Source organism: Rhea pennata, chromosome 2 (genome assembly GCF_028389875.1).
Source record: "Rhea pennata isolate bPtePen1 chromosome 2, bPtePen1.pri, whole genome shotgun sequence".
Classification (NCBI taxonomy): domain Eukaryota; kingdom Metazoa; phylum Chordata; class Aves; order Rheiformes; family Rheidae; genus Rhea; species Rhea pennata.
This window is the reverse complement of record NC_084664.1, coordinates 68,514,372-68,530,716: the sequence shown is the minus strand read 5'-3', so window position 1 is coordinate 68,530,716 and position 16,345 is coordinate 68,514,372. Positions and strand designations below refer to the sequence as shown.

The window sequence follows — 16,345 nt, the reverse complement described above, 5'->3', positions numbered from 1 at the left end:
GAGTCCCATTTCCCTTGAGACAGTAGGACTGTGTTTCAAGTGTCTGGAATGAGCCATGCTCTCCCCAATTTCAGTGACTGCTGACTTCAAAGGGAACACACTTGGTTCATTAGACTACTTAATGGTACTCATTTTGGCACTAATCTTAAAGCATTTACCAAAAATCAGTTTTAAATGTGTGCTTTTGGGTTTTTTTTTGTTTTGTTATTTTTACAATCAGAATAAGCAAACAATCAAAATAGATTTGCCCATAATGGGCAGGGACCTGCCTCACAGAAGGAAGCGGGCACATTTTAAAGACAGCTTGCCTTAGTTACATGCACTATGATAAAGCAACATCCGCAATCACTGCATCAAGATGCTTTGAATTGCATTACAGCAACATATGAAAATCTTTTCAACTGAAACTAATGAAACAGATTCATCTCTGGCATAGGCTTATATGGAAGCAAACAAGAAATGTGTCTGCTGATGCCAACTCAGATGGTAAGAGCAGGAAACAATGCGCTGTAATACAAAGTGCACAAGTCTTTCTTTAACAGAGCATTTACATTGGGATTGGTAGAAGATTCTGATAATCAAAGAATAAACAGCTTTTTTTTTTTTTTTTTTTTTTTTTTAACCAATTCTGAAATTCTAGCATCCATTCAGGCAAGAATGATACAAGATGTCAGTAGCATGAGGTATTTCACAGAAATAAGCAACTCTAGTGGAAGCAAAAGGTTCTAAATGTTACTCAAGGGAGGAGCGACAGCAGTGGAGAAAGAGTTAGACACATAGGATAGGTTTGGCAGAAACGGCTACTGGCTGGGCTGGGCTAATGGCCTACACATTACAGGGCAAATATAGAGTGTTAAAAAATTAAGACTTGATTATGCAAGTTATTACAGATGTCATTAATAATACTGCATGATATTTCTATGTGATTTGATTTATAACAAAACTCATGGTTGGAACTCACTGAAGCTGAAGAATTCTTGAATTCAAGATAAATAAATCACACACAGTTCAGAGGTTTGATGTAGTTCAGAGAGGAAAAAATAAAATAAAATTGTGCAGGCCTCCTAAACACAAAAAAACAAGCTTGGTTTGTGAGATTTCTGGTATTTTCTGTAGCTGGTCTAACATGCAATTGACTTCTCTCTATTTTAGAACTTTTATTTTGTCTCTCTCAAGATATGAAATCACAAGTATGCATGCAAATGATCAAAAACCCAAGCATGTAACAAATAAAGCTGAGTGACTTTTTTTTCAAAGTTAAGTTTATGTATTTTGGAGAAAATATCTGGCATCTTCCTATTTGATTTTGCTTTGACTACAAAGCCAAATAGGACAGCAATCCATAAACATTTAAGTGTAGTGCTGCAAAAAACAAGGCGGTATTTGCATATAATAAAAAAAAAATTTCTTTTTTTTTTAATTCCACTTTATGTTGAGATATAAACAGCACTTACAAAAAGTGTAGTTACCTAAAAGCATCAAGTGTGATGCTATCTAAAGGTAGGGTTGATGTTAGATTGCAAGTTTGATTTGTTTGTAGGAGAAGCAGTTCCTGGGTTTGTATGTGTATATATCTCGCATAAAACCAAGGAGGTAATAATTTTGCAGTACAAAGCCATAATGAGGCCACAAATGGAATACCACACACAGCCCTCATCTCAATAATTTTTTTTTTTTAAGGATGTAAAATAACTAGAAACACACAAAGAAGGCTATCTTAAATGATACAGGAATTGTGGGATAAGATACTGAATATGAAGACAAAGGAAGCTAAATTTCTATAATCCAGAAAAGAGGATTGAACAAAATATGATCATACTCTATAAATACCTTACAGGTAACAATACAGATGAAAGAAGAGAATTATTTAGAGTCTTGCTAGAGAATGAGAAGCAATTTCCTTTAGCTAAGAAAGGAAAAACTGGACAGAAGAATGTAGGCTAAGCATCTGCAAAAGGTAGAATGCCACAAGAGCAGGCATGTATGGGACTGCATTTTAGACAAGGTGCAGCTGTTTCATGCAGGTGGCATGTTGAACCAGTATGGACAACTCTTGTGTCTACCAGGACACAGTCCTGCCCTATGGCTAATATTGGGTGGGTTTTGTTTTGTTTTCTGGGGACCCAGTAGCAGAGATTAATTCAAAGACATATCAAAGTTATGTACGACTTTAATGCTGGAACATATGCTGTCCACAATAAGCATTTCCATTTCCCCTTGTAACTTATGGGACATAAGATGTTAATGCTTAATCATGGACAGGACAAATTGCATTAACGTGGCAAATACTCCAACAAAAGAGTCAGAAATGGAAATACAGCAACTGCTAAGTATGTCTCTTAGACAGCAACAGAAGAGTTGCTCTCAATTAATCCAACATGCACAATTTCAACTAATGTCAACATAAGTAATATTCGTTCCTAGCAAATGAACTGAAATTAAAGAGTATTACCTCAAAGATTGAAAAAGTTTCAGTTTGCAAGTGTATATTCAACAGAAGTCTACAAAAGACAACAAGAAGTTGATCTGAAGCTGACTATGCGCTCCAGAAGGTTGCCGCTGTACTTCTCATGCTGCTGTACAGCAGCATGGACCTCAGCTAACTTGGGATTAGCTGTTTTACTGGGCATTGTGCTAACAGTGTAGCCATAACTACACAGAGGCAAGCACAAGCTTCAGAACCACATCTAGACCCTGGTAAAAGCTCAGGCTTTCCCCTGATTTTATGTTCCTGTGACTACATTATTGTCAGTACACAAGGCAGCCCACCTAAAGCTATTGCAGAAAGGTCTGTAGGGCACTGTGGCCATGCCCTAGATTGCACTGTACTCAGGTGGGCTTTGTCTCAGGGGTTAATTTAGGCCTTCCAAGCCTTCCCATCGGTCAGGAGTGAACATCTGGCTCCTGGACAGTGCAACTCTGGGTAAAATGTCAGAACTGCTTCTTTCTCCATTGATTACGGAGTGACAAGGGAGCTTTGTTATGCTAGCATTGGGGAATACTCCCTCCTTGCATCAGACATACCATATTCACAACCAGATGCTGGTTATGCCCACTAAATAAATAAAATCTGTGGCTCTACTCAGTACATTCTTGAAATAGCAGCATTTTACCTTCGATCTCATACTTGCAATAATGTTAAGTTTGTTTCTAGTAAGCCTATTGACTTTCAATGACTTTAGAAAGAAGCAAGCAGGACCATTTTCCGGTTAAGGGCATTCTTGTTCACATCTCGGGAACAATCTTTTATTTGATTGCCATTTGTCATTAACTCAGTGCTCAGATGAGCACTGGGAGAAGATGATATTCCTTTGCACTGTTCACATGGCCATTTCAGACATTTCTTCTGCAATGGAAATGCCAAAGGCTCAAGAAAGGCAAGCCACTGCCATCCCTTTGCTGACAAAGCTTTTGTAGGACAGTTTCTATACAAACACACCTAAGTATTGCAATCATTATTAGTTCAGAATAGAAATGTTGCAGCAGCTAAAAATCTAAACGGAGGTAAAGAGCGTCTAATGTGCCTCTGCTACAGTTTCTTCTGCTCCTTTCTCCACCAGAGTTGTGGAGTTCTGTTTGTTTTTTTTTTTTTTTTTTTTTTTTCCTCTCTTATTTGATTCTTATATCACACAGTTGTGACTACAGTACTACTATAGTACACTAAATAATGCACCAGTGTTTCTAAGGAAAGAGCGCACAACAACAAGCCAAAGCCTACTTGTTCCCTCCCATTAATAGTCCCTTGCTAATGCTGACATGCTGACGTGCGCAACAGAGGTTTCAGATGTACTGGACACAGTCCAGGACACGCTGCTCACGTGCCACTGCAGAACCATCTTGTGGCATCAATCCTTCTCCCAGCTGGCATCAGAAGTACTCGGGTTGAGATAGTGCTGAATGGAAAAAGTATTTCATTGTTGAATGTTTTGAGTAGTTGAAATGGAAACGCACAGGTTGTGGAAAGCCACTTTTCCTCCTGGAATGAGGTGGTGGTACACACAATACAACAGTCTGTATGGTGTAGTGCTCCTGTATTAGCCCCTGGACCTTTCCCTTGTCATGAAAGATGACATCTTCTTCTTCTTTAGGGATGTGGAAAAAATACACATACCAAAGAAAGTGCTTTCTACAGGTGTCTCATCCCGAAGAAATACAAGGATTCTCACTCTCCCTTCCTAATCCCATGGACATACCACTCATTCTCCCTTCCCACTGTCCCCCTCCCCGCAAAGCGAGCCAGACATCTTTGCAAAACCTTTTCCTTCATCTTTTATCTCAACAGACAGTGCTGTCCAGATTCAGAATTCAGAGGACTTTTTGGAGAGGGGAGGGAAGGTCAAGAAAAATGCACAGGGGAGAAGACAGTCTGTGAAAACACAGTTTCCATGGTGCTTATTCAGACATGAGTTGGAGCAGTATTACAAATCACTTCCACAATGATATGCCACCTCACAGCACAAGTCAACAGAAGAGGTTGGTAACATCTTTGCGCTGTCACAAAGATGGATGTTCCTGGGATGGAGAAGCACAGAAGCTCCCAAGACCCCTCAGGGATTAGCCAGAAAACCTGTCCTGGTCCCACTGCTCTAACAGAATAATCAAGGAAAGTCCATAAGGGACTCTCAGGGATCCCTCTCCTGCTGATTCCTCTCCTTGGATTTGTATAAGACACGGCTATCTCCAACTCAGCCTTTTATCACACTTGATCTTTCACACTCATGTTAAAATTCAAGACAGTCTTAAGTCTGTCCTAAAGGGGTAAAGCAGTAGGTGAACGGAATACCTAACAGTAGCATATTCAGTTTGCAAAAATCAAACAGGTAAACTGTACTAAAATATACTTACATGTACAAATCTAACATCATTGTCAGCTAAGAATGCAGAGCAATGGCATTTCAGACTGCCAAAAAGAGAAACGGAAGATCATATTTATGGCTTATAGTTCCTTTTAACGACATTTTTGGCACAAAGTCACTCTGTGCATATACATACTACAGACAGGCATATAAATTAGGTGTACAATGCTTATACAAAACTGAATTTGATTATATATTAATTGAACAACATTAATAGGTTAAAATTACTACTGAATAAATCAATACTTTGCTGATTAAAGATCATAAGTTAAAGAGATTTATCTGAATAAATACAGTGAAATAAATCCTTTTAATGAATGAGAACTGTGAAGGCAAAGACAGCTGTAGAGGCACTGCTTACTCAATGCCGCAGACAGGAAAGCTGCTCTCATAACATGAGCTATAAAAACATTTTTTGTTTACTACTACAGCCTACCCATTTGACATATATCCTAATAAATGGTTCTCAATAAAAAGTATGTAAGTGAACACCATTTTCTCTGGCTTTCCCCAGAGTATTGAGGATTATTAGACAGATTATCAGCTTTCCACAAAAGAGGTTTGTGTAGTTTTCAAAATTTGACTCGATCTCTTGAAATAAGGTTCACAGAAGAAAACACACTGGGCCAAATTCATCAGTAGTCAGATATATTTGCAGACTCAAACTGGTTATTTTTCTTATTCAGGTCACAGAATACACACAGGGAGAGGAAAGGCAGGTTTTATCCTGTGGATAACCTTTCCACTCCCCCCACATTGTAATTACTATCCAGAAAATACAAATACCAGCCCAAAACTTCTTCTGATCCCAGCAGCTGAGCTGTTTCTGTGAATATTTCCAGCAATAGACTTGTCAGAAATTTCTCAGAAAGTAGAGATAAAAGTGCAATCTCAAACAAAAGCAAATTCATTTCCTTTTAAATTCAGGCAAATATGTGCACAATTTTTTAATGCATTTGCCCATCTTTAATAAACAAAAGCATGCAAGAAAGTTAATGTAGTATAAACATGAATAATTTTCTTTAGAAAGATGACAGCCATGGTTTAAAATCACAGTGAAGCAAAGTTCCAAGTTAAGTGCTTCAGACAAGTAGGAATTAGTATGTCTTTGAAATCAACACAGCCAAAGAGAAAAAAGATTTTGTAAAATCTACTAAGCTCCACATAATGTAATCGCCAAATATAAAATTATATGTATCTGAAATATCTGAATTAGCAGCACAGAGACTAGAAATGAAATGCATTTTAGTTGCATCTGAAATCTTTTATGCTTGTCTAGTATCTTCTAAAGATATTATATAGAAATAAATTTATCTCGCAACTCATCTATATTCTCATTGAGAGCACCAGAGTCTGATGCATTTTTAAGTATGATCTCAGAGGCATACATAGCTAAAATGAAGGTGACATTTTATTAGTAGCTGTAGGCAACTCTAGTTCTGGCTACTCTCTTTATTATTTATCTCTCTATACGTATATGATCTGCTGCTTTTAACTTTATTGACTAAGAATATTCTCTGGGGACAGGGTCTTTCCTGTATGTTCATCATGATGAGAAAGCAGAAAGGTCACAACGGAAAAGAAACCTCCATTTTCATAGGAACTTTAATGCATTGCTCCTAAGGGAATTCAAGCTGCTTTAGAAAGGTTTAGCTGCATATGGGTGAGCCCTTTACTCCGGAGCCAGCTAAAAGCCTATTCATCTATGCACGATTCAGTGTAACACAAGCACAATAAAAAGGATAGTTTCTGCACACTAACTAGAATCCAGTGTGCACTTCATTGTCATCTCTACAGTTACTCCACACACCCACACAGTGTAAGATAAGGGCTGTTTCTTAACAGGAGGTACAAGAGGCAGGGAAAGGTCATAGTGCCGTGGGATTTCCTTTTAGATAATAAACAGGATTACAGTGAATAGGTCCCAGTGACTCGATGACCCTCAAATGATACCCAGGAATCTCAAATTGCGTGACTAGAATCTCAGGTCCCAGCAAGTCTAGGAACAATGAACTGGCATATATGCAAACCAACATAAGCAGCATATATATATATACACACACATATACATATATACATATATGTATGTATATATATGTATATATAGTTGCTCAAATATCCAACTAAACAGCCAAAATCCTCCATGATGTTTAAAAAAACAGAGAGTTCTTGCTATCTTTGTCAGAAGAGTATTAGTATCAGAAAAAACAGGACCATAAAAACATAAAAATAAGTTGCCTCTATCTCATATAATTTCTGCATTGAGCAACTGAAAAATCAAGAGACCAAGGGGGTGATACTGAGAAGCAAAAAAGTCCAACCACATTAAACTATGTTCACACAATTGCAAGAGACTGTATCATCCATTAGCTATGAGTCACCACTCATCAGCTGACCCTCAGTAACTGGTCACTGATGTGATCCACTGAGGCAACAAGAAGCAAAACAGATGAGCTTCAACTACATTCAGTCAATGACAGTCTTCCTCATCACTTAAATTTTTAGTGCTTTATTTAAATTCTTAGTGCTTAAGCTAATGCACCCTACTCCATTGTGGCATACCCAGGACCAGGAACACATACACTTGCAGTCACTATACCACAGCTGAAGATCAGAGGCTTCTTAAAACATGCTTTTAAAATACACGCAAAACTACTCTAAACCATCGATTAGCTACCAATGAGAGACTGAATAGTACAATGATGTAAATTTTAAGTCATGACAGGATACACCAGTAGATTAATTTGCACTTGGACTACCCCAGATATGTAGGCAATTACAGCTCTTGTAAATAAACAAGAGGGTAACGTGCAAAATGGATCACTCAGCAAACCAGGATGACTTCTGACACTGACTAAAGGATTGAATGAATAAATCTCAAAACATAACTGATCACTAGCAGGTACAATTTCTTGCTAAAAATTACTAGGATGTTTAAAAGCATGGTCATTGATTTTAGACTAGCACCCTCAATGTGCAAGAGAAAACATGCATTTTAGCTTAATTTCAGCACTCAATTCATCAAAAATTGCGGTGTTCAGCCCAGTGTGAATAAAAGCAGTAAATTATAATGAAAAAGTTCTGAGAGATTATTCTTCTCCAATGACTTTTTGCAACTTAAGAATAATTCAGTTAAAACAGAATATGAGAAGCAATAGAGAAGTACTATGTAGGACATGGCTAACATGTCAGGGGAGTGGTGAGCACATGCCATTCACTTCTAACAAGTTCGTTTAAGCTACATTTGAGAGAAAAAAAATCCACAGCACAACCAAAAAATTGGCGAGGAACCAAAACCAGTCCTACAATACTGATTTTTGCTAGTGTAGCGATGCTGCTAGTTAGAAGTATGGGAAGACAAGAAAAAAAGAAGTCACGCCCAGTAGATGATGGTCACACCAGAAACCCAAGGCAGATGCAACTCCATCAACATCAGTGGTTGTTCAGAGAGGTGCAGTAGTTAGCTAGGAGGGCAGAGCCTCGTAACACTATTTTCTTGTGGTCTTATTGGAGGCTCTCTAATCACAGACATATCATTCATGTTCAAACTACATAAGTTTCCAGGATTTCAGCAGGATTTTAAAACACAGGGTCAGACTTTGAGTATCGTAGTTACCTGACATTACAAACACTGAAGGCAAATTAGACTTCATTACAGGAAAGGTTTAAGAGTGCTGATGATTTTTCTTTAGCTTCCCCCACTCCATCCCCAGTAAACATCACGGGATGCCCACAACACTTAATTAACAGCGACAGTCTCCCCATTACCTGCCGGGGATCTGTATTTGTGCTGTATGAATACTGATAGGGAAAGCAGGAAGGAAGAAATCAAGTGCCTATCTCTTGGTGTACTGCCCAAGGCCCTTACTCTTCCCTGAGAAATTTAATGGTACAACTTACGATGCTCATGACTGCTTGGTTGAAATGCACTGATTTAAACATCTCTGAACTGAAAGGGATACAGAATCAAAACCTGATTTGTATCTCTGTGTGAAAACTCTGAACTTGTATACTAAAAAAACCTCGTAGATCAAAGCTTTGGGTATGTCTTCCTCTGCAGGCAGGAGTCCTACACATATTTCTGATATCATTTTATTTTAATTTACTCTCACAGATATAACATACATTAATTAAAAAAAAAAGCAAACATTGTCTTATCAAATTGATTAACAAAACTCCACCAGATCTGAATAGCTCAGGACCTTTCAGTATTTAATCCTGGACATATAGTAATTATGAAGTGGTTTTACAGCATTTACAGTGGTTGTGTCTGCTTCCAACATTTTTACAGCTTTTTTATTTAAAATTTCTGCTGTTGTTCTATAGAATGTTTAATGTTACAAAACAGTGGGTAAAATTTCCATTAGCTCTTCTGGCCAGATGTTGGCACACAGCCACAATCACGCGAATGAGATCCTAGAGGTATGCACACAGTTTTGTTAATTGAATGAAATCACAGAAAAGTCATTTTATGCTCCTCAAAGCTCAAATTCTATGTTTTTATCAGCTTAAACTGGGTTCAAATGCTGGATTGGTGCTTTACCATCCACTGATGAGAAAAATACCAGCCAATGGCGATAAAGATAACAGACTATCACAAATAACCTTTTTTCAGGACTAGATGGTATGCAAATCGCACCAAGCCCTTCACTGCCATGTAGCTACACCCAAAAACACGTTTTGGGGTTTTTTTTTTTAAGAGGGGTGGGGAGGGCACTTACCTCCCATTGCTTTTCTGTAGAGTGCTCTGCATCTGGGCTGCTTCCCTTGCTACGAGCAGACAACCACACCGTCCAGACCCGATTCTGTGAAATCCTCAGATTAGTGCTAATATCTTGACCTTATTTGCTTTCCAATATGTGGCTGCCTATTTGTACGTAAAAGATGACAGAACTCTTCTTCCTAGAGCCCAATTGCTCGATATGCAGCTGCCCAGGCTTTTGCTGTGCACCTGGGAACGCAGCTCTGACTCAGCCAACTCAGTTTTCTACAACTTAGCTGAACCTTCATAAAGCCCTGCGGCCTTTATTATTTCTTTTTATTTTAATTCATCAGAGTCAAATTTCTTTTTATTTTGCATGTGTGAAACTATTCTTTGTTTCTTCTTACAGACATGGCCCTAATCTAAAGTATAGCCTAAATATTTTCAGTAAAGGTACTATGAAACTTTGACAGAAATAGAGTACTTCAGAACAATGCAGAGGAGTGCAAATGAAAAGCACTTTTCTGCATATTTTCATGACAATTTTTTTGGATAATTTGCAAACGTTTGACTGTCATAAACTGAGAGTAAAAAAAAAAAATCACACATCCAAGTTCTCCAAAGCATTTTGTAGAAATTTTGCTATTTTTTAGCTATTATCAAGATAAATCCTACTAAGAAGTGCCTCAAGACTCTTCTTGCACACTTATATCAAACAGCAGGCTATCTGGGCAACTAAATCACACTGAGAACAATGTCTTTTTTACTCATTTTACAAGTTTGCTGACTATTTACCCTATATGGCTATAGTCAAATCCTGCCATTAATGCCCATGTCTTACTCAGAAAAGTCTGAGGTCACTGGACTGAATCTTGATGATGTAATCATGACTCAAGAAGAGCTCCCAGGTTTTAGCTACGATATCAAGTGCAGACATTTGAGGGGGTGAGTGACATAAGAAAGCTCAGACTCCAAGTGACCATTATACAGCCTTGGGAAAAACAAGGTCTTGTCAGAACAGGAGTTTGGCCTGCAGAGGAACACATTAAAAAAAAATGCATTCATTAATCCTTTTGTGGAAAAAAAAAGACAATTAATTTGTGTTGTTTCGCTTTTAAAATATAGGTAATAATGGTTTATCTTAAAAACACTTTCTATACTAATTTCTTTTTAATTTCTCTCTCTGCTAGAAGCTTTCAGGATTCTGAACGCAAGTCAAGAGGCTTAGCAGTGCGCCTGCACGCAAGATGGAAGTCTGGCAGAGGACACAACAGCTCCAGGATACAGGGTAGCACAGCAAAGGGCCACTCGTGTTCACAGATTACGGGGCTGTTTGCTAGGAAACTTGGCAAACTCTTCAAATGAGAATTAGCTGACCTGAACACGATTTCTGCGCCTGATCGATGATTGTTAATTACTGACAGGGCTGCACAAATGATTGCACTTTCTGAATGGTTTCACGGCTTTATGACCACAGTACAGGCACTTGGACATAATACTATAACCAATCAGCGGACACTGAATTTCATAAAAACAAACATACATGCCCTTAAGACTAGACAGATATCTGTTATAAAGCTTTTCTGCTGGATTTTAATCCAAAGAGCTGTCATTGAGACTTTTTTTTTTTTTTTTTTTAATTAAAACCCCCTCTGCTCAGCTCTTTTTTGTCTTGTGGTATATCAATCAATCAGGAGCAGCTACTGCAGGATGCACACAGCTGACAGGAAGCTATTCTGTCCCCTCTCCACCCCGGATACTAACTTAAAAAAAAAAAAAAAAACCTTCATTAACTAAATGCACTGAATAAACCTTAACATCTCAGCTAAATCCTATTGGCCCTGGATTTGCTGCTTAATGCTAAAACCCAAGCGACCCATTTTTCCCCTGTTGATACTTCTATTGCTGACAGCAGCCAGCAGAGAAGAATAACCAACTTGAAAATATTTTAATGTAATGAATAAAACCTGGAGAATTCATCACTCACTCTCTCTGCTACTGCCTGCGAACTTTACATAAGCTCTACTTCTTGTGTCAAAACCTCCTTGGCTTTTGTGCTTCATGGGCAACTAAGTGAATCTGTTGCTTAGCAAATGAACGCAATAAAATGCATTTGTTATTAAAAACATTACAAGGACTCTTTTAGAGAAAATCTATCGTGTAAGTTCTATGAAAATAAATTTCTGGGCACCCTCCACTCTCCAGCCATGACGTTATTAGACTCTAAACCAAAACACAAGAACGATGCTCAAATCAATCTGTGGCACTAAAAAACTGTTTGTTAGCCCTTCGCAGTGATTTTCAGTTAGCGGGATGTCTATCTTTTGATGTCTAGAATAATTTGCCTGGCTGCTTTCAGGGATGCAGTGGAAAAGGCTGGAGGTTATCCAGCGTCCCTCCGGCTCCTGGCTGTGAGCCCTCACGCAGTAACAGGCCTCTTCCCCACACCACGCGAGGGCTGCGAGCCACCCCTCTTGGGCCACGACAGGCTCCTGTCCGTGGGTCGCTCGGGGCCGAGGAAGCTCTCCTCACGGTTTCCAAAAGTGGTCAAGCACATTTTCAGAAATCCAGCAGCAAAGGCTAGTCTAGCTTGCACTTTGGTACCCAACCACACAACAGCCTTCTGCTTTGACTTATTTTTTAATAACGTATTTCATTTTACGGTAACATCAGACCTCAATCCCCAACACTACTCTAACAAGAAGGACCACATGCAAAAATAAGTATCTATTTCTGTGCAGTTATGTCCTCCTTCCAGCAAGTTCTGCAAAGGCTGAAAAGGAACCGAGGAAATGCAGCACCTGGTAGAAGCCGTTATTTTGAATAAAGATTATATTTCTAAAGTATCTAAAAGTAAACCTAAATCAACCTTAAATACATGCAGCACAAGTTACACATCAGGGGTACTAGTCAGACATCTCATAAAAAGGCTTACAAATAACAATGCTTCCTTACTCGCTGTGCACTTGTGTTAATCTGCTTCTTACTGAAACCACCAATGGAGTATTTATCATATGTCCAGCCTCTCCAAAATTATAAGAAAACTATAGTAAGAATAAAATAATACATTCATGGTTTTATGTGTTATCATACCTCTTACTCTACTGATGTGTTCAAAAACGCTCCCTGAAGGGAGTGCTGGCAACTGACTTGAGTATTATGAGAAAGGTTCAGGACAGGATAAATTGGGGACCAGGAGTGATAAGGAATGGTGCTAGCAAACAGCAAGAACAAGAAGTTATATCTTTGAGAACTTATTTTTGCAGTATGTATGCACATAAGAGGGCTATGTGAGACGAAATCTTTTGTAGGAAACCGGCTATTTCAGATTATGAAGCAAATAAAAATATTTTTGTGCATCCGATTATAGATTAAGAAGTTGCGGAGTAATAATCACAGCATCAATTAAATTCTTCATTTGGGTGGTGCGAGAAATACAATGAAAAGAATACTAGACAAGTGACTTTTTTATAAAAATAAACTGAAAAAAGGTGGCATATGTTCCCACAAACCTTTTAATAAGCTCTTGCCTGACTCCGGCATGTCCGATTCCCAGATTCCATTTGGAATAATCCACAGTGCTAGTTCATCGGATTCCACTTGGAGTAATCCACAGCGGTACTTCATGAACTTTGCACTGGGAATCTTTTTAGAGATAAGCTGGGGACGAATGGATTACCAGCTGCTCAACTCCCTTTATTACTGTTGTGCTACTTCTAAAACCTTACAGAAAAAAAACAAACAGGGCCTCCAGCTAGCCTAGATGCAATGTCTACTTTTAACAACAAAATTAACATTTGTTTTGATAGTTCAAGGTAGACATGCATAGGCAATAAAATCTATCCACATCTGGAAGTCACTATAGTCTGCACCAGAAACTGTTTCTAAGCATTCAGTTAACCCCTATTATCTAACCATATTTTATTTTTCCAGTAGGTCTAGTAAAGTTAGCAGAAATGCAAATATCAAAATGCGTGTGTTAAACATAGCCACTTTCTGTTTACTATAATACTCTAACCAACACAGCAAATAGACTTAAGCAGAGTTTATGGCACATAGTAACAACTTCTGTTACATCCTTAAAAAAAAGGAAAAAGGAAAGAAAAAAAGAAAGGAAGAAAGAAAAAGAAGCAGGGTCCAGCGTCCCCTCTCAGCGCTGCTGCGACCCCCGCCCGCCTCCAGCCCGGCTTTGCCGCCGGAGACGCGCACTCCGGAGTCACGCTTTCCCTGCCTGTAGCACAGCGCGCTACGACACGATTGCGCGCTCCGGCCGCTGACATCAGCAAGCCGAAACAAATTCAGGCGAACAAAAAGCTGAGCGGCACCACGTCGCTTCAAACGCGAACATCCCAAAACTACGGGAAAACGCGGCCGCTCGCTTGATCTCGCCAGCGCCGCTGCCCCCCGGCCCGTGGGAGACTTCCCAGCCGCCGCGCCGCGCCGCGCCGCGCGCCCCACCGCAGCCCGCCGCTCGCCCTGGCCGCGGCCAGCTCCGGCCTCTCCCGCTCCCCACTGAAGTTGCAAACCGTTAACTGGGCGGTGAGGGGGGGGGCTGCAGGAAGGGGGCTGTTACCGCACTGACATCCTCCAGCCGCCGCTCCGGCGGGGTTACTCACCGGAGGGAGCGCGCGCTTTCCCGCTCACGAGCCCCGCGCCGCCGCCGCGCCGCCGCCCGCAGCCTCCCACCGCCTTGCCCCGCGCCTGAAGGCTTGAAAAGCGAAGAAACCCTCCCCTTCCCCCCCGAGAGCTCCGGCGGCCGCAGGCACGCGCGGCCCCAGCGCGGCCGCCCCCCCGGCCCCGGCCCCGGCCCCGGCCCCGACCTGCTCCGCTCCGCGCCGCGCTGCTCTCCGCTTCCTGCGTCCCGGCGCGGACAGATGGCCGGCAGCCCTGAGCCCTGCGAGCATGAGGCAAAACTTGCCTTTTTTTTTTTTCCCCCTCTTCCCTCTCCCCCCTCCTTTCCTCCCTTCTCCCCTTTTTCTCCCTCCCTCTCTCCCCTCGCTTCGCCCCTGGCAGAGCCGCCCGAGCCAGCCGCCGTGCGCGCACGGCCGCCCTCCCCCCCGCCACCAGTCACCTCAATTAGTGCCACATGAGAGGAGCTTCTGCCCCAAATCTGCTTAAGAAAGGGCCAGAGGGCAGGGCAATCTCCTCCGCTCAACAATGACCAGAAGCTGCTATAAATATCCAAACAAAAGCACTGTCAAGGCCAGGAATGTCACATCCTAATGTGATAAAAATTGTAAAGACTCGAAGTATACCAGAAGTACACAGGAGGAAAAATAAAAAAATAAAATAAAAAGACAAAGATTAAAAGCAATCTCTGCCTTCCTACCCTCTCCCCAGTACGTAACCTTGTAATACATTATCAAAGTTTTCTATTTCTCTGTGCCAAGTTATTATCTTTTCCACGTCCCGAGCAGCTCGCTCAGAATCCTTTTGTGACAGCTGCATGCTAATATTTATAGGCATCCAAGTATATGTATCTTATACAACCAAGTAAAGTTACCAGAAGGCTGGTCAGAGGTGGCCTTCCACCCCACAGATACTACATCACAAAAATAATACAAGCAACTATTACACTAAATTAGAATATTAATAAGAGATTCCCAACACATCCATAAATTAATCACTACATTAACAAAGTACACACTCTGGTGGATTTGTATCAAAACAGGGGGCTTAAATTTAATTCAATCAAGGCATGTTTTACGCCAGCATATTCCAGCAGTATGATTGAAGGCCAAGTCCAGTTTGAGGTTTTTTAACTCCATGGTGAGGTAAAATTGAAAACTAACCCCAAACCACTTGAAAAAAGAAGAAGGAAAAAAATCCGGATCCTGCATGGTGCCTCCGTTAGCTGTGCCTGGATGGAGAGCTTGGATACTACTTTGCAAACATCCAATTTGCACGGCAGCAGACGCGCCTCCTTGCTGGACACCGCTTGCTTCAGCCTGGGGAGGGAAAGGCGGGAAAGGGGAGTGGTTTCGATGCCATTTGACTGCTTGTAAACTCAGCAGAGCCTTTGAAATAGTAATTTCCAGCCTGTTGATGGCAGGATGACAGCAGCGAGGTTCACCCGAGGGGAAGCTGCTAGTCTCTGTCACCTACCTCCCCTCGAGTCCCCTTCCCCGACATTCCCCAAGGTAATCACGGCGAGGGGACGGCACCCGGCTCATGCATTAACTGTCCCTCCGGCTCTTGTCTCTCTTGTTTATACACGTAATCTATGTAAAAGTAGCTAATCCTATTGACTAACCTCGGGTTCTTTTAGGACAGAGATAAGAACCATCTCCTGTTTCCTGTCTTCACTTCCTCCAACTCCAATAAACTTCTCCTTACCTAGAAATACTTTTTTTTTTACACTCCTCTGGTCATACTTGTTTGTCCTGCTAAAACGAATGCTGCTTTCCCACACTGAACCCATCCACATGACTCTCTCAGCACCCTCATCCTCAAAGGATGTCCAGAAATGGATTTATAATTCTCTGATTAATTCCCACATGCCTATATAACAAAGAACACATTTTTCAAAGAACACTTGAAGAGATACATTTAAAAGAGAGGATACTTAACTGAAGCTCATGCAAAACTCTAAGCAGAAAATTGTGCATACAAGCTTTTAGGAACAAAAGCGCTCGCAAGACTTCCAGAAGGCTACAGAAGTAGTCTTTACTTTAACAAAGAATTTTCAGCAATGCGCAGGGCACAGATGCAGAACAGTAACACCGATACAAACAGCACGGACTAAGCATCGTCAGACCAAAGCCGACAGCCCATGGTGCGACAAAAC

General features: G+C 40.7%; 1 protein-coding gene across 11 annotated transcripts in view; it reads right to left on the bottom strand.

The window, feature by feature from the left end:
- LOC134137112 (poly(rC)-binding protein 3-like) overlaps positions 1-14,483 on the bottom strand; it is a 147,042-nt gene extending 132,559 nt beyond the window's left edge. For all 11 annotated transcript variants that reach the window (XM_062569658.1, XM_062569663.1, XM_062569664.1 and 8 more), the window contains exon 1: positions 14,379-14,483. The gene's annotated coding sequence lies outside the window, so the exon portion shown is untranslated. The remainder of the gene's footprint in view (positions 1-14,378) is intronic.
- Positions 14,484-16,345: the final 1,862 nt, after the last annotated feature.